We start from the raw sequence: 27,731 nt of genomic DNA on the forward strand, positions 1-27,731 counted from the left end.
TCCAATTGTTGAACAGGTGTTAGATTTGAGACCCTTACACTGCAAATGTGAATGCTGATATGCTATTGTTAAAATGGCCAACCAAGGCTTCTAAAGAATAACATCCTTTTACTGTCCATCACAGTTTCTGAATTATTCATATACCACTTCAAGTGCTGGGCAAGGAAAAGGCTATTATTTATGAGTAAAATATCAGTGATACTGGGCTGAAGAGATGGCTCAGTGGTTAAGAGCACCAACTGCTCTTGCAGAGGATCCTGGTTCAATTCCCAGCACCCACATGGCAGCTAACTCCAGTTCCAGGGGATTCCATACTTTCTTCTGACTCCATGGGCATTGCATGACGTAGGTACACTTACATACATGCAGGCAATACACTTATACACATAAAACAATAAGTAAAATATTAAAACTATCAATGACACATTATTTCAAGACATATTCTGTATTGGTAACAGAAATATAAACTATAATTGTTCAGTTATTTTCAAACAGCCAATTCAATTCAAAATATTCATCAAATGGTGAAAAGATCTTAGAAATCATAGGTCAATCCATACAGATTGTGACTAAGGAAACAGTTCCTAAAGACGCAACCTAGAAGGACTACAACAAAAAATACTCACTAAGAAATGGCCATGCGTCAGGCAGGCCCTATACAAAGGTAGGGCTCAGTGATCAACATTCCCAGTTCTTTAGACTCTGACCACCTAGTAGAAAAAAAAGTGCAGGTGGAATTTGAACCCAGGTCAAACTAATTCTAGCAGGAGTATTCTTCCATTTACATCGAGTACCTACTTAGAATCCCTTAATTAAGAAACTCAAGTGAATCATAGTTGCAAGGTTCATCTTCAGAATGTGCTCATAGACCAAGAGTTCTGATTCATTCTGGAAGAAATGGACCTGCCTATAAATACACCCAGGCAGCAGATATTCATTGATCATATACTCTGTCCTGGCACAATCAGTTTGGGACAAAGTCCTTGAATAATCCCCATGGTTTGCACTAATGGAGATAAACACTGTCAGACAAGGCAACAGTAGTATACATAAATAACCGTGACAAACAAAATGACCTGAATGGATATCACAAGGTGTTGCAGCAAAAATGGATGAGCTCCCTCTTCATAGGGGTCTTCAGTGAAAAGTTATGCAATGGACTTATGAGTTACTGATGAGTTTAGATTTTCAACTGTTGAAATTCTAAACCACAGAATGATGACCTTAGGAGATGAGACGTTCAAGAGGTAATTAGGTCAGGAGAATGGAGCCCTTACCAAAGAGATTAATGTCTGATCAAGGGGACCCAGAAGAAATCTCTTACCATTTTTCCTCCATATATGAATGCATTAGTCCATGAAATGCAAGAGAGCCCTCACCAACCACGCCATACTGGCACACTGATCTTGTAATTCCCAGCCTCTAGACCAGTGAAAAACAGTTTCTTTGTTGATAACCAACCAGCCTGGGGCATCTGGTTATAGCAACCAGGAGTGGCTAAATAAATCCCTAAGGAGATGATATTTCAGCTGAAAACCATAAGCAGCAGCTGGTCATGCAAAGAGGTCATCAATATAGCAATGAGATATGCAAATATTCAAAGGTGGGGAGTGCCTTGTGACTTGTGACATGCCTTGGATATTTAAAGTCCTTTCAGGAGCTGGATGGGACTGGGACATAGGCAGGGCCAGACTACAAAGGTCCTTGTGCCCTAAGTACTATGAAAACCATTGGAAAGTGGCATGATCTGATTTTTATTTTAAAAAGATCACTCCCTTAAATCATGATGAGGTTGGAGGAAGAAACTGGCAAATCTTGGGGAAACTGCTTTAGCCATACCTTAGTACAACGGCAGCAGACACGTTGATGGCAAATGGATGGACTTGAAATGCAGTTACGAATAAAATTCATTGAACCAGCAAATGAATTCAAGGTGGAGAGCACAAGAATCAATGTGACCCTCCCCAGTTTTTGCAAATGAACAGCTCATTTTATGAGGTGAAAACAAATTTGTGGGGGGGAGTTTTATGGTGATGAAAATCATTCTGTTCTTGGTGTGTTAGAGATGATATGATACACTAAAACAGATACGTCGAGTGGTATTCCAAGAAGCATAAGCTGGAAATGGAAAGTCAGGAGTTGTCAGCTCTCCTAACAGCAGCGGGCAGAGGCCAGAAAACACAGACAAAGGCTAAGCCCAAGGGCTATGAGGAGATGCAGGGGTTGTGGGGAGGGAGCATTCAAAGAACAGGAAGAGATGGGCAATGAAAAAGAAAATGGTGAGGGGCGGAAAGAGCGATGCTGCCAGTCAAGAGAGGGGACGCGCGGGAAGAATGGGATACATCAATGTTTTCAGTATTTTTGAGAGATTCAGTAAGAGCAGAAAAACGCCTAATGGATTTGCTATGAAGGAGATCATTGGCGACACTGACAAACAAAATTTCAGTAAATGGACTGAAGAGGTACCAGATTGGAAGAGGTTAATGTGACTTTAAGATGATATATTAAAAAATGAGCCATACAGATAACTGAGAATCAGACCAGCAGCTAAAACACAGCTGGTGGCTAGGGAATGCTTTTGTTTTCCTTTTTCCTTTTTTAGTTGGAAACTATTACAGCTTTTCACGGATGGAAACAGGCTAGACAGGGAATGTGGGGTTGAAAGGCCAGAAAGGGAGAGAGAGAAAGTCTTGACAAGGAAAACTTCATGGAAGGTCAGAGAAAGGACACAATACAACCAATGAAGATATTTTCAAGACTTGCATTAGAAACATTCTACACACAATTTCAGAGATGAGACAGAGAGAGAGAGAGAGAGAGAGAGAGAGAGAGAGAGAGAATGAGAGAATAATAAGAAACCAAAGACAGACATGGATATCTTGCAGTATTTCCAGCTTAAGAACACAAAACTATCCTTTCTCTTCTCCTAAAGAAAACATCTCCTTCACCGGAGCTATTGGTGATCAGATCCAGCTGAGTGATCTTCAGCCAGTGCCACAGTGCTCCGCTGAAGACACAACACAACCATTTTCCTCACACTTCCCTCAGCCATTGCAGCCATATTGGACATCAGTAGGAGCAGACTACTATGGGAGGATGAACTCTTCCTCTCCCCACAACCTCTACCTCCAATCTACTCGCTCTGTTTTCCCTCAATTCTCTGTATTCCTCTAAAACAAAGACACCACCTCATCTTGGCCTCTACAATGTCTTCCTGAACTCTCTTTTGAATGTGCCAACTTTTCTGTACTCGAGGAACTTCTCTTCTTGTTCTACACATTCATCCAGTCTCACAGAATTAATTGCTATGTCCACATGATGACCATTCACAAACATCTTACATTTCGACCATTCTTCCTTATAGTTTACAAAATCAGTTACCCACACGGATGTCTCCTGGGTAAGTCCACTTGGGGGTAATAGAGACATCTAAACACCTGATGGTTCTACAACTAAACTCATCACCTCCCAAACTCTTCCTCAAATCAACTCTAGCCTATCATCCTTTTCCAAAATCTAATCTGTTTTGCTCAGTTGAAGCTTGCTTTAGTGTAAGAACTAAAAACTCATTCAATTACTAAACTTTGCCAATTTGTTTCCTTTCAAGTAACCTCACCATGCTATGTTCTCACAGCTCAGATACAATTTTTTTTTTTTTTTCTGGGACTATGGGCAGAACTGCTCACATTGTTTCTATACTCCTGACAGTACCAGCCCTTAACTAGTAGTGTGCCCTCCACACCAGGGTCACTATAATATATTCTAGTTAAAATAATATACGGCCCTGCCCCCAGCTCCCTGATGGCTTCGAGGCAGGCTTCCAAGGATGGCCATGGTCTAGTTCTTATTTACCTCCCAGGTCACAAGGCTTACTCAGTAAGATCTCTCACCTGTACTTGGGTGGTGATGTGCTTTCTGTCTAGAAGGCTGTCACCTTGTAGCTGCACACTTTACCCCCTACCCTAGACATCGTCTGAAGGAATTGCTCAGTGTCCATCTCTTCCAGGAAGCCCTTTCTGTGATCCATTTCCTCTCCCTCATCACTACACAGAGCTGATTTGCAGGGCACACTAGCTGGGAAATTTTCCCAGGGGTAAATCTCTCAGTGGAGCTGAAACACATCTCACTGGGAAAATGAATGAAGTGGAGGGAGTACACTAACCAAGAATTCTTATATCCCAGGCATTCTCTTCAGATGCCAGTGCTTGGGAAACAACGGACAGCACCTGAGCATGCTAAACCACATTCTAAGGAGGATGGGTTCTGCAACTTGAAAGCTTTTGTTTTGCAAACTGGAGAGCACAGTTTGGGGGCTGGAGCTAGACTGTCTAGAATAATACAGGAGGGACAAAAATCCTTCTCACTTTCTCCAACTTTACTCTACTCTGTGCTGTGTCTCCTCTACAAAAGGCTGAAAAGCAAGCCTGTGGACACGCTGTCTCCTCCCCTCACATCCCCACTATGGTAGGAACTGCTCCCCATTCCAGTTTCTCAGCCACCTGTCTATCTTCACAACCAGATTCTAAGGTCATGTTCTCAGCATCAAACATAATTTTCTCTTATGATTGGTTTATTTATTGACTTCACAGATGAAAACACTGCAGTTGAAAGAGATTAGGTGAAGGGCCCAGGGTCACACAGCATGAAGGCTGGCTTTGAAAGCAGAGTCCAACTCCATCCTAGACATTGATAATAAGTAACTATGCTACACCTCACCCCCGCCCAAGATAGCTTAGACCCACTCAAGAAGAGACTATGGAATTAAAATTGGTCAAAAGACAGCAGGAGGATGTTGTTTTCTTCCCCCTTTCCATTCTGCCCCTCCCTATCCCCACCTACTCCCACCCTAGCTTCATTGTGTCATTCAGTAAGACTTGGACTCCCCAACATCTTCTACTGGCAGAATCAAGTGCAGTGGGTATGTGATCAAGAGCCCTAGAGATTTTGTTGATTGGACTTATTGATGTATTCACCAGAAATTGCTGTTTCACGAAGGGAAACAGAACTTATTTGTCAAACCTGGGTGAATGTCTAGGACTTCATTGAACCCTTGAGAATCCAAGGTAGTTTCTTAAACAACCCCAAAGACTCACTTCTCTTGGTGATCTTGAGCCTCCTTCTCGAAATGTTGGCTTACATCTGAAATTAATCTGTCATTTGAAAAGAAAACTATATTATATTAGTGATAAGCATTCTGTTGAGCTGAATTACTTGAAAAATAGTAACAGATATTGAGACTGTAAAACAAAAACTCCAAAGAATAAGGACTCTAGTTTAGTTGACTCCTAGTGTTTTTGAAAATATCTCGTTAATCTACAGTGATGTCTCGTGAATTTTACATCTCCAGCCTGTGTCCCTTTACTCTTATTGATGAAACATATCTTTAAAGAAAAAAAATGTTTTTAAGCTGTACATTTGAGAAACTGAGGTAAGAGTCAAGGGTAAAACACATAGCAGCTGAAACCATCTACTTGAGTTAAATTTTAAAGAGCAGTAAATATAAACCTGAAAAATTCTAACTGCTGTGATGACTATTCAAACGCATTCAGAAGTATTCTGTACAGAAGGGCTCTGAACTGCCTTGCTTTTGAATGAGAAGGCTCTGGGTTGTTCTGTTGTTTTGTTTTTTGTTTTTTTTCTGCTGCTGGATGAAGTGAAATAGACTTAGGATGAGAAATAATATAATATATTCAAAATGTTAGTAGTCATTACAAAATATAAGTCGACAGCAGTTGGCGACAATGATGAAACAAAGCAAATGTTGCATGAGGCTAAAATACTTCACTGGCTTTACACATCGCAGCTCAGGATACAGGCACTGCACAAAGACTGTCATCTGGAAATGCAGTACGACTTAGGAATGAGAGAGGGAGGCAATCTGGGGATTTTCCTTGCCCCAGATGGTAAATAAATAGACTATTCAGAAGTCAGTTCTGGAGGTAAGACACCCTTGGGATGTCACTTCCCGCTCAGTCACACATTTATGCTGTGCAAGCGAAAATACTGCCCTGAGGCCCAAAGCAGAGACCGACCGAGCTGCTTTCAGCTGGTTTCGGCCGGTTTGGTTGTCTCCCTTGAAGCTACCAGGGGAAGACGTGAACTCACAGAGAGAAATATATGAAAACTACGTTAAAATGCTGGTGGCAATTTTTTTTCCCTCACAGGAAACATCTTGTGGGAGACCAGAGATAATACTGAAAGAATTAGTGCACACCTGGCTTCCCAAAAGTAAACAAAGCAAATATCAAATAAACTTCACTGAACTGACTGAGTGACCCTTACGCATTTTCTTTTATCACTAATCTGGTAGTTATTTTTGACTCACAGCTGTAGCAGTTTTTAAAGGGCATTGTTTGCAAAAAGTTAAAGCAGACACCTAATCTTTGCAAATATTTGTAATGAAGACACCGGGCAGCAGGTGGCACCCTCTTACCTTTTCTAGTTGCTCAATGCAGGCTGTGTGGACCACTATTTTGCAGACTGCGCACTTCCTCCTGAGAGCAGATTTCTACAACATTCAATTCAAAATACAGGAAAGAAATGTTAATGGTCTGTTCTGAAGCTTCCACGGTATGAAGGTGGGAATAAATAAAGCAAGCAAAACTGCAATTATTTCTATTACTAAGCAAATTGAAAACCTCATCTTAAACATTTAATAACACATTAAATTTCATCAGCAGCTGTGACTTGCTAAGTAGCTCCCCACCCACATGACCAACAATGACCTACATAATTTCTTGCAAGTATGTTAACAATACCAACTACTACAAACTGGGCATATAATTCAAATTGAGCTCTTCATTCTGTTACAGTAGTCCCAACTTTTACAACTTAACAACAAAAATATTATGCTCCTGTTTTTATAAGTTTTCTTTACATTTTCATTCCAATAGTCAAGGGGTAGGGTTCACATCCTTACTTACATCTTACATGCAAATTACTACAAGAGTCTACATTTCAATATCCAGTCACTTTTAAGTTTCTATTCCAAGCATTTATCTACACTAAGCTACTTAAGTTTCTGCCCAAATCTTCAGGAAAGAAAATATAAGTCTACCCCTCACACTGAGGAAATACTAATACTAATACCAATAATACTAATAATATTAGCAACCAGTGTTAATAAGAATATATGCCTTCCTATGTATCTTTATAGCCACCTTACAAATAGTAATTCTCTGAACCTTTACAATCCTATGAAGCAAGGACTGGCCTTATCCCTACTTTACAGGTGAGAAAACCAAGGCACAGTTAGTGACCTGTCCCAGATCCTCTAATTAGGGCACAGCACACACAAGTTGTTTGGCTCCTAGGCATTATAAAATTTGGCTTGGATGACCTTGAGTGCCTGTCTAAATACACAATAAAAAAGCTTTCTATGGTTTGTCTTGTCTCCAACATGATAAAACAAAACATCCCGTGGGGAGAGAGATGAATGCATGGACTTCAGATGTTATTCCTCCCAGTCTTACCCGAGTCTCAGCTAGGAATGCTCAGAGCCCTCTACAAGGACAGACCTGGAAGATGATCTGCCTGGATAACGTCTGGTCTGTGTTTAATGGCAGTAACCCACAAAATATGAAATGCAGTATGTGATTTTAAGAATCTTAGACATTTTAAATACTGAAAATATATACTTTTCCCCCAACACATTCTTTCTTAAACCAGTGTTTCCTTCACTAGCAAAGGTGACAGACTTATTCATGTAATTAACAAATCCTTTGATAGGTTAGTTATTAGTCCTCATGTTGAGACACAGTTATCAGCTCAAAAATATAAGTTAAAAACTAAATATTTATCTGGGACACCAAATACATTTTGAGCACAGAAAGAAACTCAGTGATAAGAAGTTATTGAAACATTCAAGTGTGAACCACTGGACACTGGAAGGTGTCCATATGGACTGCTGGCAGCCTGCATCGCTGATGAGAGACTTCCCCTGAAAGGGAAAGGCTTGAGCCAAGTGCAACAGCTAGTCCCTCAAGGATCACAGACAGCACTACTGTGAACAAAGGGCCCTGAAGGGGCTGACTGAAAACAGCCCTGGGGATGGGGGAGATGGCAAAAGGAAAGAAATGCCACCTTCTGCTGCCTCAATGGCTCCACTTATTCAATGCTGGGCATCGACTCTGGTGATGCTACTGACAACAGTTACCAGTCACACTTAAGTGCCCAAATATTGCAGCAATGACTCCTGTGGCTCCAGTTTATGCACTTTTACTGACTGAATTCCTCTCGGCTTTCATCTTCCTAACATGGTGTAGAACAATAAATATATTTGACCATCAATTGATTTTTCAAATAACAGGAACTAAGGGAAACTACGACACCTGGGAATGCTATGGGAAATTTCTTATTCTACCACCCAAACAGGAGGAACAGGAAAGAAAAGAAGGGGAATGGAGAGGAGGAGGGGAGGGATGAGCTCGACCAGGAGCAGAATATAAAGCAGGGGTGTATCAGGTGTGGCAACAGCAGTAGATGCAGAAGCAGCAGCAGCAACAATGACATTTTCCTTTGCAAATTTTCATGAGTGGAATTGCTCATAAACAAATGACAGCTGCTCTCCTCCTTCCTGTGCATATTCTGGTTGGATCGCGACATTAGCACCAAGGGGTGCGAGAGTCGTGTTGCTGATAAGAGGCTTACCATGAGGCTAAGGAAACTGGAGTTGATTCTCTTTGTGTCCCAGGAGCTACAAAACCCCTAATAGATTATACTTCCCACATGCCAGGCAATACAACTCAAAGTGGGCAAAGGCTTATGGGTTTATGACTTAATAGTGCCTGGAAAGTATCCTTCCTCACTCATGGCTGCCATCTCGGTCTGCTATTGTGCCTGATAGTGTGCTCTGCATATAGTTTATGGAGCTCCAGAGATTGTAGAGTTTCTAAAAAGCCACTGTGTGTTACAGGGATTAACAGGCTCCGAGGCCATTGAGGATGGACCCCACCACTTTACTATCTGTTTGGACCCCATCTCCTGTTTCCCTAGTAACTCTAAAAGGGGAAACATCATATGAAAAGATGCAGAGATGCCAGGGCTTTGTTTAGGTCCATTAAGAGGAAGCCATCTTACACCAGCTGTGGTGGTGGTGCACATCTTTAACCCAGCCTTTGGGAGGCAGAGGCTGGCAGATCTCTATGAGATCGAGGCCAGTGGAAATGTGACATTCTGATCTGCTCCAAAGAAAGAACATTATGTACTATTGTATCCTCCCTTAAGGGTTCATCTAGCTGGGTCTGTCAATCAGAGGCCAGGAGACTACTGCTCAGGAAAGCTGACTCACCTGAAGACATGTTAAGAAGATGGGAGAATAATTATCCCCTTAATGAGATAATGTACATATACTATCCAGAAGTCCTTCCCTTGACACAGCTACTTACAGAGCCTCCATCAAGCAGCTCTACTGAGCCTGCCCACTTTCCTGAGATCCTTTGCTTGCTTGCTTTTGCCTTTCCAGATATGGTTCAAAAGGACATGTATACCTTCCCTGATGCTCTGTGCTTTCTAGTTCTTTCTCTGAAGCCTTGCTCTCCCCTTCTACCACGCAGCTGTTTACTGACCTCCACTGTGGAACAGGCTGGTTTTCTCGGGCCCTAACTCAAAAAGGAGTGACTTTCTCCCTTTCTCTTCACCACCTCCTTCCCCCACACAGCTGCCAAGATTCACAGCTTCCTGTCCTGTTGCTTTTCTCTCAAACTCTAATAAAACTGTCCTCAAGCTTCCTTCCAAGACCATTTCTAAAATCTTTTATTATGAGACTAAGAACCCGTGAAAGGAACCCTGATGGCCCCAACAACACATGGCAGGAAGAACACTGATTAGGCTCAGGCAGTGCTCACTGAAGACCTTTCTTTTTTTGCATGTCAGGATACTGAATCAAAATAGTTTTTAAAATATTTTATTGAGTCCTTGAGAATTTTATATAATGTGTTTTGATTATATTTAGACCCTCTTCCCTGTCTCCACCCCATCTTACTACCCCACAAATTTCATGTCTCTATATTTTTTTAAGCCTAGTAAGTCTACTTTGTGTCATGAAATGCTCTGCTCTTGGGTGTGGTCTATGACCTAGAGCTTGGTCAGCCCATCCAGCATCACACCCTTAACAAAAACTGACTCTCCTCCCTAATAGTTCCTCAGCTAAGGCTGGAGCAAGAAACCTCGAAACCTTTTTGAACAAGGAATACAGACTGACAAGAGTGTCAGAGGCACAAAGTTAAGATCTATGATCGCTTAGCTTTCTGGGACATGTAAATACACAAAGATCACTCATCTGGATTAATTAAAGTATAATATTCTATGGATGACAACCTATGAAATAAAGTCTTGTGGTTCTAACTTTAAATAATACTGAATTTTAAAGTAGTCTCTTAAAATGTTACATACTTCTATGTCTTCTGAGGCAGAAAACATAGACCAAAATCTGAATTCCCCTTCATAATCACTGCATAATGCGTCATACTACAAAGATCAGTCAGTTTTCAGTTTCCGTATGATCTGACCAGCACGCCTTTCAAATCATTGCTTCTGTCGCAGTTTCCTAAATGACAGCTTCTAAACAGCTTTTAGTCTACAAAATCAGATAATTAATGTTTACAATTGTGATGGTTGGTCTTCACTGTCAACTTGGTAGGACTTAGAATCGATCTAGGAGACACTTCTGGGTGTATCTGGGAGGGTGTTTACTAACAGAATGACTGAAGGAGGAGAGCAGTAGGCAAGGGGCAGTCTGAGGAGGGGGGGGCACCTGCCTGGCTGCCCTTTTCTTCCTGAATACGTGTGTCTGTGGCTGTTGCTGCCATCCTCTTTTGACGTCAGATCCCAGCTTCTCTGACCTTCTTATATAGATAACACCAGTGGCAGTCCAACAGTTTCCAGGTCTCAGCACTATAGAATGCACAGCTACTGAGTTCTCTGCCTCTCCAGCATACAGGCAACCATTGTGGATGTGAGCCAATCTAATAAGTCCCCTTTCATAATATATCGAATATATAGATGTAATACACACACACACACACACACACACACACACACACACACACACACACACACACACACTTCACTCTCTTCCTCCAGAGAACCCTCCTTAGTATAATCACATGCAAAATTAAACGAATAAATTCTGAGTGACAGTCCAAAGACTTTTTCTATGGTGGCAACAAATATGGATTTTATTTCCTCCATTGACGGAAGCTGTTCTAGTGAATCCAAAATGTTAACTGGCAACTTCTTGGGTCACGTGCTAGTAAGACTTTCCATCTCTATGACAAATACCTGAGAGAAATAGTTTCAAGGAAATTTATTCTGGTTCATGACCTCAGAGGTTTGGTTCTATGGTCACTTGGATGCATCTCTTTGGGCTTCAGTTAAGGCAGAGTATCGTGGCACAGAGGGTGTAGAGGGACAAAGTTACTCACCGTACAGCACGCAAGAAGCAGAGGAAGGACGGTTGGGGACAAGGTGCACCCTTTAAAAGTACACCCCAAAGATCTACTTCCTCCAACTAAGCCCCGCCCTAACAGCCCATTCAGCAAGCACCCTCATAAAACAACTGCCTCTAAAAACATCATTAGCTGAGGACCAAGGATTCACCACATAAGCTTTTGGTGGGATGCTTCATATCCAACCCATAACAGTTTATAAGTACTGTTGAACTGGTGAAAATCCTTTGACATAGCTGAGTAACAAGTTTCTGAGCAGGCATTGCTCAAAACATACAGAATTTTTTGCTTAGTTATGTTGAAACTTTTATTTTGAAGATTCAAATTAAATATAGGTATTACAGTTTGATTCTGTGCCTCAGAGGCTCATGTTTTGTTTTGTTTTGTTTTGTTTTCAAATTTGGCTATACATTTTAAACAGCTGAGGGAAAGTGTAATGTTTTGAGCACTCTGTCCCTAGTTGTGGCAATATTTTTAAGGCTGTGGAACATTTAGAAGGTATGATCTGGCTGATAGAAATATATAACCACATGAAGGCCTTTGAACCAGCCTTCAGCACACACTCCCACCGCCACACACCAAGCCGCTCCATGTGATGAACTTAAGTTTCTTTGAAACTGTGAACTAAAATGTTTCCTCCTTTAAGTCACTTCTGCCAGGCATTTAAAGCCACAGCAACACAAAAGTAACTAACATACAAAACAGGAACTATGGTATTAATACATATAATATATGACTCTAGACACATTCAGGATATTGTAAATAATTTTCCCCAACAAAATCTTATTTAGGCCTATATTTCTTTGACTATGAAAAATGATGAGTTGAATCAAGTGTTAATAATGAACAAAGCATGTAAAGGGTTGTTATTCTTTACATATGAATTTAGCTGCTATAGAAGCTAGGAGAAAAATATAACTTAAAAGCTAAATATTACAAGACACTAAACACATTTTAAAAAGTAAAATCACGGGGCTGGAGAGATGGCTCAGTGGTAAAGAACACTGACTGCTCTTGCGGAGGACCCGGGTTCGATTCCCAGCACCCACATGGCGGCTACGAACCATCCTTAATTCCAGTTCCAGGGGAATTCGAAGCCCTCTTCTGACTTCCACAGCATTGCATTACACGGGTGCACTCACATACATGCAGGCAATACACTCATACACATAAAATAAAATAAAAATATTTTTTAATTAAAATCCCAGGAATATATTGATTTGTTCTCATCAATGAATTTAAAGGCCATTTGAGCTTACTGTTCTAAACATCAAGTCGAGTAACCTCAAGGCCCTTAATAAGGACTTCCTGATTTTGTTCATGCTGGTATTCAAAGAAGCCCAGTAATCTGCAAGTATGTGGGGGCAGGTAACCCACCTGCGGAAAATCAATATAGAACATAATACAGTTCGTCTCCCATCTTATCTCACTATGATCTAATAAAAGGATGATCAGCACTTAAATAACAGCACTATGGCATACTGTGCTTTAGGATGGTGGGTGTGATTAACTGGCTAGAGGAGAAAACACACACCAAGCTCTGTCTGGACATGCCATTGTTTCCCATGCAGCAAGTTCTGCTGGCACACAGTGTAGAGGCTGTTCCTCACCAAACTGCAATTCCTGTCAAGTGCATGAATAAAACAACCATAACCTAGACCACTGGGGCTGGGGGCTCCAGGGAAAGAAGGGTCAGAGTCAAGCACTGGTACATGATGGTATATAATTGTCCCATAAAGAGCTTAATTACAATCCCATTCCAGTTAACCATATCTTTTGGCTATTATAAACTCTCTGATCTACATGTAACACCACTAAAGGTATTTTCTCTTCCTTTGAGCAAGAGATACTAAATTATAGCAAATACATGCTGCTGTTTAATAGAGATTGGTAGAAAGAGAGGAATGTAGGGAAGGAAGAGGGAGAGGGAAGGGAGGAAAGGTGGAGGGAAATATAAAACAAAAATAAAAAGAAGGGAAAGGGAGAGAGAGAAGGGGCAAGAGTCGGGAGCGGAGGAAACGAAAAGAGACAGCAACAGTGTGGATACTTGAGAGACCTCGAAAACACTGTTTTATAGGCCTGTGATTTTTGAAAGGATTGACCCCTTCCTCCTGCCCAACGTAACTGAAATTAAGTGTTTATAACTCTCAAGAAACAGATGTCACAAGACTGTCTGCCTCTTTCCCAGTAAGGCAAATACCCAAGCCTTATTTCTTCTTAAACATGTAGCACATTATGCTACCACCAGCCATAGGCCTGCTTAGATCTTACCTGCTCCTGTCCATCTCCATCAGGAATGGAGCAGGTGGGTTTCCTAGGTAGCCAGCTTCCTTTGACAACTCCCCCAAACACCAGAATACTCAGGGCTCACAGACTCTCGCCCAGGCAGGGGCCCCAGACCTAATGCAGGGAATGGCTAGTTCCACGGAGCCTTGCTTGTCAGGAAGTGAGAAGGCTACAGTGTGCAAGGGATGAGGGACCCAAGAAAGAGCTTCAGACAGGAACCAATAATATTTACATGAAGGAATGCTATTTTCTCCGGAGTGGTAAGAGCTATACAGGATACTGTCGAGACTCTGTTGGGCCTGAGTGCTAAAAAGCTCATGCAAGGGAGGGATAAGGAGGTTGATGGGGCTGGCTTCCCTCAAACTACCTCCCAGATGCCTCCCCCATTGGTCCCTCAGCCCTTTGGTCTTCTGGGAATCAGGCAAAGAGGAAACAGAAAGCAGCAGCGTGAGGAAAGTAGCTCCAAATCCCCTCCTCTTAGATTACAAAGGACAGGGCCAGCAGCAGTGGCCGGAGGGTGGGGAGGAGGTCTCCCACCCCAGAAGGCTGGCCTGGTCCTCTCTTCCTTTCTATGGGTGGGGCTAAAGGAGACTTATTGAAGTAAGGGAGGAAACTTCCCAGCTTTAAAATGTCAGGTGTCCTTTAGGTGAGGATTGCCCATAAACAAGAACTTTGTTACTGTATGATTCGAGGTAAATGAGAACAAGAGTTCTTTGATTTATTTAAAACTCTACTTAGAAGAAATGACAAGCACACTTGGCAAGTCTTGCTTCTCTGGGGAACCTGGAATGCAGTCTGTCACTTGGTACTGGGAAAAAATGAAGAAATGACATCATCTGAAAGCTCCACTTATATGACTTCAGTGCCCAAGTTGAACTGTATTGTCCTTTATGATGTCTACCTTTTCCACCAGCACAATGCAGAACATTTTAGACACGTCAGATGGGTGGTCAGTTGAACTTCCAGGACACCCCAATGAGCAGTCCTTAGGATATCACTAAGTCTATGAATAACAACAGGATCTCATGATCTGATACAAAAGCACAAAGATGCACATGTCTTCAGGAGTCTGTGATTATATAGAAACTCAGAGCTACCTAGAGGTTTGACTGCAGGAGACTGGCCCTAAGTTAGCAGATGACACTATTCATCCTGAGTCATGGTGACGATGCTGGAGATAACACCTCCATCTGTCATCACTGTGTATGTGAAATGAGTCCTCTGGGCAGGCGAGGGACTGTGAGGGCCATGTCCCTCAGAGATGGATCCACCAAATACCGTAGATATTAAATGACACCAAAAATATTTCAGAATATCTGGAAGACACAGCACCAGGGACAACTGGATAGTAGGTGAAGGGTTCTTGCAAATGAGAGTACCAAGACCCTTGGGCCATATTCCAATATTCAGCAACACACCCGAATATGCTGGTGCCAGCTATCGGGGGCCATGGCAGTCTGATGTATCCTCCAGATATAAATTCCCCATGTGGCTAAAACAACTGGTAACTACTGACTTTTCTAAAACTATCACTGTGTATTCACAGCACTGTAAGGGCTGTGGTCCTCAGAAAGAGGAAACAGCCTGTCCTCTGGGAGAGGATGGTAAACCATTGAAGAAGACAACGCAGACTTGAAAGAAAATGTCATCTAACAGGGCAGAGCCACACATGGCTAAGTGCTAAAGGAGCAGCTCAGATAATAAAATCTGTCATTAAAAAGAGGGAAAAAGCTCAGAGGCTGGTGCAGTAAGAAAGAACTAAAGACAGCAGATTCCTGTTTTCAGCCTTAAAAGATGGCCACATTTGAAAACTCAAGGCATTGTTGTAGGGAGAAGACCCAAAGTTTCATTGTTTAGGAGGTACTCAGAAGAACCGAGGCCAGGTTTGGTGTGTCTACTCGGTACAGAGTGGCCAGGTGTCCCTTTCCATGTGTTATTAGATTCAAGATTCGGTAGCTGGGTGTGAAGATAATCTGGGGGATGGATGGCAACCCTGTGTAGGAAGGGAAGCCCAGAGGCATGAGGATGTTGGGATATTTGAGGAAAGGCCAGGGCACTTGTGCTGGGAAGCACAGTGCACTTACTGGAGATGAGTCAAGGCGACAACACACTGGATTGTAAGGGGTCTTGCAGGTTATGGTTCTCTTTATGAAAGAGAACAAGTCATGAAGACTACAGTGATGAGTCAGAGTGGCTGATCAGACCCTGGACTGGAGTGATAAGAAAGAAACAGAAAAGGGAAGCAGAGACGCAAGAGCAACTATGTTAGTCAGTGCTCTGCCACTGGAACAAAACACTTTAGATAATCAACTTAATCAAGGAAATGGTTTCTTTTGACTCATGGTCTCGGGCTTCTCAGTCCATGGACCTTTGGTCTTGTTGCTCTGAGCAACAGTATATTATGGCCGTATCCATGGCTGGGGAGGGCTGTGGGGAAGCAAAAAGAGAAGACAGAGGGCACCAGGTTCCAGGATCTTCTTCAAGGAGAAGATTCCAGAGAACTATCTTCCTACCCTTGAAATCTATCTCCAGAAGATTTACCTCCCAATAGCACTACAATCTGGGGGGCCAAGCTTTTAACCCATTGGCTTTGGGGGGACATGTCCAAACCACAGTAATCATGAGAACACACACCTCTTCCCAGTTCCATTCAGGTCTCCACTAAGGTTAACACTAACTTGTCACACTTTGACATTGTCTTTCAATAAAATAGCCAGTAGTCCAGGATGGCCTCCATCCCGCACCTTGGTCAGCTTTGCTATGGCGTACACCTGGTTGACTGCACATTTAACAGTTTCTTGGATTGGCCTGGAGTACTGTAATAAACGTCATTTAATATGCACTTCTGTGTTTTGTTCTGAGGCATCAGCCAAAGCTCTGTTGGTGAAGTATTTGTGCTCCCAGAAGCACTTCTGCCGAGTAGCCTCAGATATGCGCCTAAATCTCGGGCAAAGCCAAGACCCCATTTGAGCTGGCACACAGAAGAGCAGACCGAAAAGCCACCTGAGAGATACACAAAGAGAAAGAAGAAAAGAACCTGCCTGACATGACATGGTGGGACACTGAGGAGTGTTCCATTGCCGTTAACAAGCAATACACTTTACAGTTTTCATTTAAAAAGAAAACAACCAAAATCTTGGAACAGAAAGCCAAGGGAGGCAGTAGACTTTGTGAGCTGACCACGACAGCTAGAAAGTTACACGGAAACCTTTCTTCCTCTTGGGAAGTGACCAACTGGGACTCATGTAGGAAACCATTTGATAACAAGCATATTCCTTGGGGCTGGAAAGATTGCTCAGTGGTTAAGAACACTAGTTGTTCTTGCAGAAGACCCGGGTTCAAATCCCAGAACCCACATGGCAGCTAACAACTTTCTGTAACTCCAGTCCCAGGGGATCTAACAGCCTCTTCTGACTCCTGCAGACATTGCATGACATGGGTACACTTACCTACATGCAGGCAATACATGCATACAATAAAATAAAATTAAAAAAAAAAACCAAACAGATTCCTGTAACTGTACTGACTCACGGCTGGAGTGGATAGTTGATCAGAGAGAATGATACCCTACCCTGTCAGGAAAAGCTACAGTCAGAACAGTACAGTGTTGTTTTTTATTTTTTATTGAATTTTTGTGTATTTCATACACAACATCTTGATCATCTTTATACGCCCTTCCCCATCAGCACCCTCCCATAGGCCCCCTCCACCGGCCTTCATGCATTCTGTTATTTATGTAAAGGCCTAACAAGCCAAGTTAGTATCTCCTGATGTCCTCTAGTGCACATTCATCCACTAGGGTCTAGTCAGCCCATCTAGAGTCAATTCTTTAAAGAGTATCAGCTCTTCCTCACCCAGCAGTAATCAGGCCTGCTGCCCATTTCCACAGTTCTACGCTGGGCTTTTGTCTGCTTGTGTTTGCATGGATCTTGTGCATGCTGTCACCATTATGTCACCATAAGTTCATATGCACAAGGTTCCCTGGAGCATTAGTGCACAATTCTTTATTCAGGGTGGAGAAAAAGGTACATGGATCTCCATACCATGCCTTTATATAAAAGTCTGTGCCAACCATATTCTCTTAAGGGTGGTTTAGGGGTGACATATTAGTAATTTAATATTTTTTGTGAGGAAAGAGTAATGAGTACATTCATCCATTGTAGAATGTTTTGGCTAATGACAGATCTTGTACATACATCATGTGATCTACCATACAGCCTACATGTATAGTAGGTTATGATACCTCTGTTTGTGTGAGTACATTCTTTGATGTTAACACAATGAAAACTATAATGATTCATTTTTCAGAAGATACTCCATCATTCAACAATACGAGGTTTCTCTGATAGGCTTTAACAGGAAGCTACCACACAAATCTTAGAAATCTTTATTTTAGGGGTTGGAGAGATAACTCAACAACTAAGAGCACTAGCTGCACTTGTAGAGAACCAGGGTTCAATTCCCAGCATACACATGGTAGCTAACAACTGTCTGTAACTCCAGTTCCAGGGCATTCTTCGCTATCGTCTGACCTCCACAAGCACTGCATGACGTGAATGCACTTGAATATATGCAGGCAATACAGTCATGCCATAAAAAATAAAAATAAAATAATAAATAAAACATTTGAAAACATAAAATAAGAAGTCTTTATTTTAGAACTCAGTTGGATGACTACGGCACTGTGATCCTTGTAAAACTCCTAGCTAAAATTCAGGTGAAATTATTGAGACACAAAATGAATATAAATGCAATTGTTCCTTGTCAGAAGAATGAAGACTGGCCTGGCAACTCTGTGTGGGTTGCTACAAGCTGAGTGAGGTGGTATGAACACACTGACGGATCAAAGATGGCTGAAAGTGTGAGTTTTCTCTGCCCTTTCACCTACTAAGGTAGTCCTTATGCTTCCTGTCACATAGCTGTGACGCAACAAAAGGAATGTAAGCCTAACAAACTCAAAGGAGTCTTCAAAAGCCGTATTTCCATTTCCTCATCCTGGTCCTCCTTTACCCAAGGATACTTCCTGATTCCATAAGTCCTTTTACTGACCATCTCTCTATGTTGCTCTTGGCTCTTGTTACCCCCCACCACCCTTGGCCTGTTTTTATCCTTTTTCATATCTGCTTCTCTCTGCTTCTCAAAAGATCCTATTTCATAGAGCTGCAAACAATCAGGAACTTAAACTTTACCATAGACAATCACCATGTCTCCGGCTCTATCCAGCTGCTTTTGTGACTTCTACTACTTGGTAGAGTGCCATGCTCTTTTTAAAGTTTTTTTTTTTTTTTGCATTTCTAGACCAAAGTTGCCATACAGCTCACAGCAAGTTAACTGGATTAATTATATATATATATAATTAAAATATGCAGACACCAATAAATAGAAATTGACCATTAGAGCCCTATAACACACATTGATTAATTTAAGCAGACAGAAACGACTGACAACTGCTGCATGTATTGTGAAAGTCATAACATAAACCAGTTAGGAGAAAATTGTGTCTTGAGGTGACCTTGATGGTTCTCTGAGTTCATAGGTCATGGACACAGCAGACATTTGAGGCTTAATATGAGCTAGCAGAAACCAAACTTTACCTTTCAGTCCTTGCAGACAAGATGGCAACATTCACACCATCTACCTTATTTCATGGTCTTGTTATCAGCTGACTGTGCAGAAATGGAATTACTCTGTAAAGTTCATGGCTGAATATTTCTAATCAAGAATTAAGAGGTACTCACTCAAACACAGATTACTATATCTACTTAAAAAAACATGTTAAACTGTGGTAAATAACTATCCCTGCATGGGTGTTTTCCACATTCCAAGCTATTGGGGACATAATTAAGACAGGGTCTTCCAGCCAATCTAGGTCAAAAAGATCAACACCTCAGTCACAGACCACCTCACACAGTAATCTCCCAGTAGCAATGCTGTTTTCATTGACACACATCTGCCCACATCAATTTAAACGAGGACATCACTACCAATGACAGGGACTTTCTGAGAGGCTGGCAGCAACGTGTTTGTGTTATGTACACTACAAACACAGCTCCCTTCAGCTGCTTTATCAATAAAGTTCTGAGAGCCTATGAGACTAAATAACTTACCCAAGGAAGACTTGGTAAGGATGGATCCTAAATTCACAGCTTGTTACAATGTATTACAATCTTAGTTTCTTTGCAAGTGGCCAATTAGAATAAAGACTGATGAAGAAAACATGATTTGATACAGTTGGTTTATTTTGTCTGTTCTCATGAGATTTCCCCACAGGGATGAGCTAATAGCAACTGCATTACGGCCATCAGTGGGAATATGGTGAAAAGTCTCCATTCTCCACGGAAATTAAATGAAATGGTGTCAGAAGGCAGAGCCCCGGCCAATTAGGGAAGTGATGACTGTAACACCTCCCTCTAAGAAGCCTTAAACAAAAGGCAGGGATTCTGACTTCCTGGCTTATAAGTGTAATGGCATTTAAATGTCACACATGTCAGAGCTGCCCTAGCGACAAGTGTCTGTGTGTACATGTCCCTCAACAACCATCTAATTGAATGCATTCAATTCTTTCACTGAAAAGTCACCAGGTACCGGCTCAGTGGGGCACTTGTGTTGGAGAGCCAAGAACACAAAATAAGCAAAATTCCAAAGTAGAATGGAGGTTATAGTCTAGCACTGAGACAGATGAATAACAGAGCAAATATTTCTTTAAATAGGAGGGAAAGTTGGGGAGAACAGAGAAGGTGCTGAGTCAAAGGGGGAGTTAGTCACTTTACCACTTAAGAGCTATTGGCAGTTTTCCGCAATCACAGAAACACAGCAGGTGACTCCATGACACTACCAACCTAGTACACTCTGGTGTTTTGGAGTCATTCCTAGCATACCTTTGGAGCTCAGCGGCTTGAAGCACTCCATTCAAAGAATGATTATGATGACTCCTCTCATGGAATATTTGTGGTTTTGCCATGTGCTGTTATATAACACATTACCTTGTTTAATTAGAAGCTGGTTATGGCCCACATTGTATAAACATGACAGTCAGGCTTAAAGAAGTTAAAAACAATACCAGTAATACAGTACTAAAGCCTGGAAACCACAGAGCCTGGTTGCAAAGCCAAGTCATGTGATTCTAAAATCTATTCACCCCATCTCCACTTAAATGAAAATATCAAGACATGGTTTTCCATTTCCTTGTTTTTAAAAATCATTTCCATCCTGGTCCAAGACACAGAAGCAATAACAACAAAAAGTTTCCATAAACAGAAACAAGGAGCTGGGGGAATGGCTTAGTGGGTAAAATGCTTGCTATGCAAGCATGAAGACCCGAGTTTGGATCCCCAGCACCCACATAAAAGCCGAGCACATGGAGGCACATGTCTGTAAGCCCAGCACATGTATGTAATCCAGCACTCTGCAGGAGACAAGCAGATCCTGGGATCTCACTAGTTAGCCAGTTGACAAAATGGTAAATTCCAGGCTTAATAAGAGACTCTGTCTCAAAAAAATATGGTAGAGTGCAGAGTCTGGGTCCCTGGACAGGATGCCTATATTAAATTCCACCCATCCAGGCCTCAGGGAGAAGAGACAGAAAGACTATAAGAGCCAGGGGAGGAGGTAGATAACCATATAGAAGCAGAGTCTTACAGGCTCCTGGGACCTTGCTCATATGAACCTATAGCAATGGTGTTGTCATACATAAGACCCATGCAAACTCAAGGAGACAACAACCCAGCATAGAATTGGGGAAACGGCCAGCAGGCCTCAACCTTAGCTAAAGAGCCGTAGACAGGTGATTACTCCCGGGTGAGGGGGAGTTGATCTTCTTTAAGGAAGAGCTCTAAATAGGCTGATTAGACCCCAGAGTATGAACTTACACGGAGGAATGTCTGGGTACACTAACTTGACTTGGTAGGCCCTAACACATATGACAGAATGCATGAAATCTGGTGGGGCGGGCTATGAGGGTGTCTGGATGTGAGAGGGGGTATAGAGATGATTAAGATGTTTTATATAAAATACACAAAAATTCAACAAAAAATATGCAAAAATAATCAATAGAAATATTATTAAAGAATTTTTAAAAATAAGGTGGAGGCTGGAAGGGCAAGAGAGGAAGACACAAGATGTTAACCTTGACCTCCACATATACACTCGTGTGCAAATGCACTACATGCACAGGTGCACACACATTCATAGCCCTCGCCTCACAAACACAAGGAGACAACATCAACTTTGCAGGCCAGTAGTAGTTTTCAGTAACCGCAAATAATTTGCCAAAGTTGAGTGTCCCTGAGCCACAAGAATAATGTTCAAGGGGCTGGAGAGGTGACTCAGCTGTTAAAAGCACTTGTCTTAAAAAAGGACCCAGGATCAGTTCTTGATACCCACATGGTGGCTAATAACTGTCAGTAACTCCAGTTCCAGGGGATTTGATGCCTTTTTCTGGCCTCTGTGGGCGCTGCATGCATGTGGTACACTTAAACACATGCAGACAAGACACTCATGCAAATAATAAACAAATAAACAAATAATTTTATTTATTTATAAATATGTTTAAAATCTACTACTCTGTGGTATTTTCCCAAAACCCCCTGCCAGGACTCATGGTCTACAAATGGAACTGGTTACCAGTGATTCTCGACACTCATTCAACATTTGCTGCTAAAGTCATAAATACTCAAAAAGAGAGAATATGTGTGTAAGGTGGTTTTACAGTGATACCACTGAGAAATACTAAGTATAATAACCCATTTCAGGAAATTTTAAATCTTTTGAAATTGCCAGAATAAAGGAAACTGGTTAGCATTGTTTTAAAACAAAAATCTACTACTGTGGGCTAACAACACTAGGAAACACTGGAAGAAGGGAAAGTAACTCTGTGTACTTGGGCATTGTCAAGGTAACATGCAAAATCAATACTGACAGATGCAAATTACCTTTATCGTTAAGAAACAGGACCACATAATATTAAGCAACAACAGAACTGCTTCACACAAATGCATACCCACATACAAACACACAAATGCAGTCTCAATCTAAAATTGTCAAGGGGTGACTATTATTCGCAGAGGCTCAAAATCTTAGTAGTAAGACAGTGCACACATTTTGGGGGTACAATATAAAAATATAATGTAAAGGCAACATATCTGCACAAAAATACAAAAGAAAACAGGTGAAGTTGTGACGGTGATTAAGTGTGTGGTTTTTCTTCCTTTCAAATTTCAGTGGATGAGAACCTCCCGGTATGTCCACCCTACAGGACTGTTGCTATAGATCAGAGGTGACGGTGAGTTCTAGAAAGACTGAAAAGCATCATGGGGGCATTTCTCAAATGATCTTCTAAACACTGAGATCCCATGAGATGCTGACACTTGTTCTGAGAAGGGAAGCAAAGGGTTCCACAGTCTTCCTCTCTTCCAGAAAGCAGCAGCTTTGAGTTTCCAAAGACCGACATGTATGTTAACACTCAGTGTTTTATAAACAGGCTCATTTTAGTGAACAGCATGTCAAATTCGTTTTGCATGTGAGTCTGTTGCTTTCTAGAATATGACCTGGAAAGGAAATGGACTGCACAAATGCACAGTGGTACTAGTGATCCCAGGTCACCTAAGTGACCAAATCCTACAAACCCTGAGACTTCATATCCTACTTATCCCATCACAATCTCTATTGTGTGAAAACAACCAATAAGTAGTACATTCCTTTTCAACACATAGAAAGTATTCTGCATCAAATCATAATGATAATAACATCTATCACAATAGCTGTAATAGTAACAATGGCTAACAGTTACTGGGGGCCTCCCCCATGCCAAACACCATCCTAAGTGTACAAACAGATGACCTCATTGAAATACCCAGTCACCCCCAGACACACAAAGGACAATGTTACTTCCACCCACAGGAGACTCAGTTCCCTTCTTCCCCACAGAACCACTGCCTCAGGGAGTCAGTAGCAAAGTCTGTCTGAACATTCTTTTTGTAAACCATTGTTGCTGCTGGCTCTGCCTTCCCTGAGTCATTTCGATTCATTAGACCCTCAGAGAGCAGCCTCTGGCAGACGGTGGCTTGGCAGTCCCTGGATGAATTGGCTTCAGCCTGACACCCAAACAACCCTGAAAGCTGTCTTTGCCTCCTGGGCCCTCCTGCCACACACATGGCTCCTTCTGACAGCCTGAGCCCACTGCAGCCAAGCGACCATCTGGGTGTGGATCACCCATCTGCCATGCTGGACAACGCAACCAGTATGTGCAGCTTCTAAAGCAGATGATGAGCAGGTTGGCCTCGGTACCCTCCCAGCCCGGGGTTGGTGTTCAGTGGTATACACCTGCCAGAGCCACATGCACAGCTGGACAGAGAAGTCCCCAGCAGCACACACTGGGCTCTGATTCTCATTCTTCTCACCTGTGGCACACGTTCGTCACAACATACCAGGAGCTCCTATCTTCCTGCGATGAAACAAATGTGCAGAGTGGATCCGGCTTCACAGCCTTTGTCTTCTGCGTTGTGTGCAGGTGCATGTGCGTGCTCATGTGTGCGAGTGCATATTTATGCGTGCACGTGCATATGGAAGCCAGAGGTCAACCTCACGTGTCATTTCTCAGAAGCTGTTCATTTTGCTTCCTGAGCCTCAGGTCTCTCACTTGGACCTGGGGGCTCACTACCGACACTAGGCTAGGCTGGCCAGCAAGCCGCAGGAATCTGTCTGTCTCCAGCCGGGATGATATGCACATGCCACCAATATCTGCTCTTTTTCTGTGGGTTCTAAAGCTTGAACTTGGGTCTTCTTGCTTGCTTGGCAAGCACTTTATCAACTGAGATATCTGCCCAGGCCCCTCACTGTCTTTTGTAAACAGGAGAAAGAGAAACATTTCCTTCACATATGGCAGAGAACTGCTGCCCTTCGACTCTTCCCAGTTTCTTCCAAGAACCCAAGGCCATCCCTGTTGGCAGATATTGTGGTACCCATGACAGAAGTGACGAGGCTTCTGATACACCAGAGAAGATACAGTCTGTGAGATGCGTCCCATGGGGGCTGCTTTGATCACACTCAGCTGGTCCCACCCGTGGCCTAGTGAGAAGATAGCTATTACAAAGAAGAGCAAAATGAAGGTGCCCCGGCCCCAGTGGAGGGGCTAGACAGGCTCATCCTCAACATCAGGCCTTGTTAAAACCAGTCTAATCAAACGCCCAATTAGCTTATTCAAGTTAATGCACTGAACTACAAGTAGGAATAGAGGGATGCTCATTTGTTCATTAATTTAACCCTTTCATGACTCTGATGTATAATCCACTCTGTACTTCTCACAGACAAAGTCAAGACTTAGGGAAACCCAGCAGGGCTGGGATCTTCATCTGTTTCTTTTGCCTTCTAGATCTGTGTGTCTCAAACTCCTCACTAGGCCAACTCCATCACACACGTTCTCCCTAATGCGATCCATTCACTTTCTCTACTTTGTCACATTTCAGGGGACAGAGAAGACAGCTGAGAATTAAGGCCAAATGTCACAAGTAGGCTTATGCTTTATAAAATCTTATCCATAAAGAAAGAATAAAGTAAAATGCAGGACCAAAACAATAACAAAGGAAAACAGTATCCGTTTGCCTTCCCACAAAGAGGAGGTGACATAAGCATGCCTAAAAATAGAGAAGATATATCTGGTAAGTGTTCTGGAGTCTGTCACTAACTTTTTCTCCCTCTAACTCAACCTACGTGTGCTCACTCACCTACCCGTCTACCTCCTCTCTCCCTGCAGCTCTTGAACCCGACACCTTCTTGAGTATCTGCTTACTTTCCCCCAAACCACATCTCTTTCTAACTAGATCCTGAGGGCTGCCAGATGTGTCTCTCTGGGTGCGTGCCTGGGAGTCTGTGTGATGAGGAGGTGTCCGTGTAGCTAGACACAGTGGCTGCTGTGTTCATTCTCAAGTGCTGCCCTAAGTGCCCCAAGCTGGGTGAGAAAACTACACAAATGGTTGTTTTCACTGGCTGGGAGGTCAGAATCAGAAATCGAGGTGTCAACGCAGCCTCCCTGAACGGCATCTCTCTGCCCCTCTCTGACCTTCGGATGGCAGCGAGCAGGCCCCAGTCTCAATGGCTTGTAGTTGTACCACTCTAGCCTCTGCCTCCATTGTAAATGGTCTCTGTGTGTCCCCTGTCCTCATAAGGCAACTCATCATTACGGATTAGAGCTCACCCTACTCTAATGTGACCTCATCTTAAACAACTGCCATCTATCAGCACCTCATTCCCAAATAAGGTCACATTTGGAAGTTCTGAGTATAGAACATCAGTAAACATTTCTGACGTGTACAGCAAGGAGTGCACAGCTGCCACCACCTTCCAGGTGCTAAGTGCATCCACCTGATTGGCCCTGACCTCTTTATGAAGATGATGACTGGTTCTCTACCTTGACAGTGCACAGTTTCTGCAGAGGTGACTCTGCTACTTTATTCCACCCACTGGAGAGTCTCCTGAGGGTGATCCAAACTGAGAGGCACACTTTAAAAAAAAGAAAAACAAAATTAAAATGTTAGAAGTAACTGTATTGCTTTCGCATTGGGTATTTTCTGTTGCCACAATAAAATACCATGGCCAAGGGCACCTTATAAAAGATAGGGTTTATTCTGGCTATGCCTCCTGAGGGAGAGTCATGGCAGCAGGTGGCCAGAGCAGAAAGCTGAAAGATCACATCTTAACTGCACACAGGAAACAGAGAGAGTGAACCGGAATCAGGGCAAGGCTACCACCTCTCATAGCCGGCCCCTGGTGATGTGCTTCCTCCAGCAAGGCTCCACATCCTAAAGGTTCCATAACCTCCCCAAACAGCACCACCAACTGCAGGCCAAGTGTTCGAAAGATAAGCCTCTGAGTGACATTTCTCATTCAAACCACAACAGTCATTCACAACTGAGAATCACTGAGTCCAAACTCAATAATATTCAGAGCTATAAATAAAAACCAAAAAACAAAAAAGTAAACTGGAATGTTCGAGACTCACCCTGTTCATAAACCGAGCAATGAGTTTTAAAGCTCAAGACAGTTCATTTGAAGTCTATTTCTTTACCATCTACCCCACCCATCTGTGCTTGTCCAGCCCCATATGGCCAAGGTTGCTGTGTATGTCTATAGACTGACAGAAGCAAGTCTCTTTGAAGTGTAAAAATAGGTGGGCACTAGTGTGTAGCTTGCTGATTGCTAGCAAAATGGTAAGTTCCTCTCGGGACAGTCATGTGGCTGACTGTCTTTGCATAGGCCTTCACAGTGTGACAATGGTTTCTATTAGAGTTCCCACTAAATACTGAGGTGATCATTTAGTAGCTGCTAAGTAGCTGCCACTGACAACACTATCTGAAGTTCCTGTTGCTGGGTCCTCAGCCCATAAGCACTGAGAGAAGAAGGGAATGAAGAAAGATCTATCAAAATAAATGTCACCCAGCACAGTGAGACGGCTCAGCCTGTAAGGGGGTTTACACCAAGCCTCAAGACCTGAGTTCTAGCCCCAGAACCCACCTGCTAGAAGGAGAGAACAGACCCCCACAAATTGTCGTCTGACCTCCACATGCTTGCTACAGTGTATGCCCACTCATAAATAAAATACGATAAAATAAGTGTCCTTTAATTTTTTAAATAAATATCACCAAACCAGAGTGGTCCTATCGGGAATTTTTCTTCAGATTATTCTCCTTAAAATCACACTGGGAAACAGTAATGCTTCTGCTGTTCCAATGTCATTCTGTTTACGTCCCTTTCTTCTCCTTAAACTAGGAAGGAAAGAAGGAAACATAGAAGGAATGAAGGAACAAAGGAAGAAAGGGAGGGAGGAGGGAAAGGAAAGAGAGAAGGTAAGAGAGGAGGGAGAAGGAGGGACGGAGGGACAGATGGAGGGACAGATGGAGGGACGGAGGGAGGGAGGGAGAAGGAGGGACGGAGGGAGGGATGGAGGGACAGACAGAGGGATGGAGGGAGGGATGGAGGGAAGGAGGGAGGGAGGGAGGGAGGAAC

The 27,731-nt window shown here is 42.6% G+C and overlaps 1 protein-coding gene across 1 annotated transcript in view; it reads right to left on the reverse strand.

The window, feature by feature from the left end:
• Positions 1 to 27,731, reverse strand: part of Dgki (diacylglycerol kinase iota) — a 318,581-nt gene that overhangs the window by 284,053 nt on the left and 6,797 nt on the right. The window contains exons 2-3 of the mRNA XM_017795687.1: positions 6,434 to 6,508; positions 5,094 to 5,150 (exon numbers count right to left, since the gene is read on the reverse strand). The gene's annotated coding sequence lies outside the window, so the exon portion shown is untranslated. The remainder of the gene's footprint in view (positions 1 to 5,093; positions 5,151 to 6,433; positions 6,509 to 27,731) is intronic.

This window comes from Nannospalax galili, unplaced genomic scaffold (genome assembly GCF_000622305.1).
Source record: "Nannospalax galili isolate Female #2095 unplaced genomic scaffold, S.galili_v1.0 scaffold307, whole genome shotgun sequence".
Lineage (NCBI taxonomy): Eukaryota > Metazoa > Chordata > Mammalia > Rodentia > Spalacidae > Nannospalax > Nannospalax galili.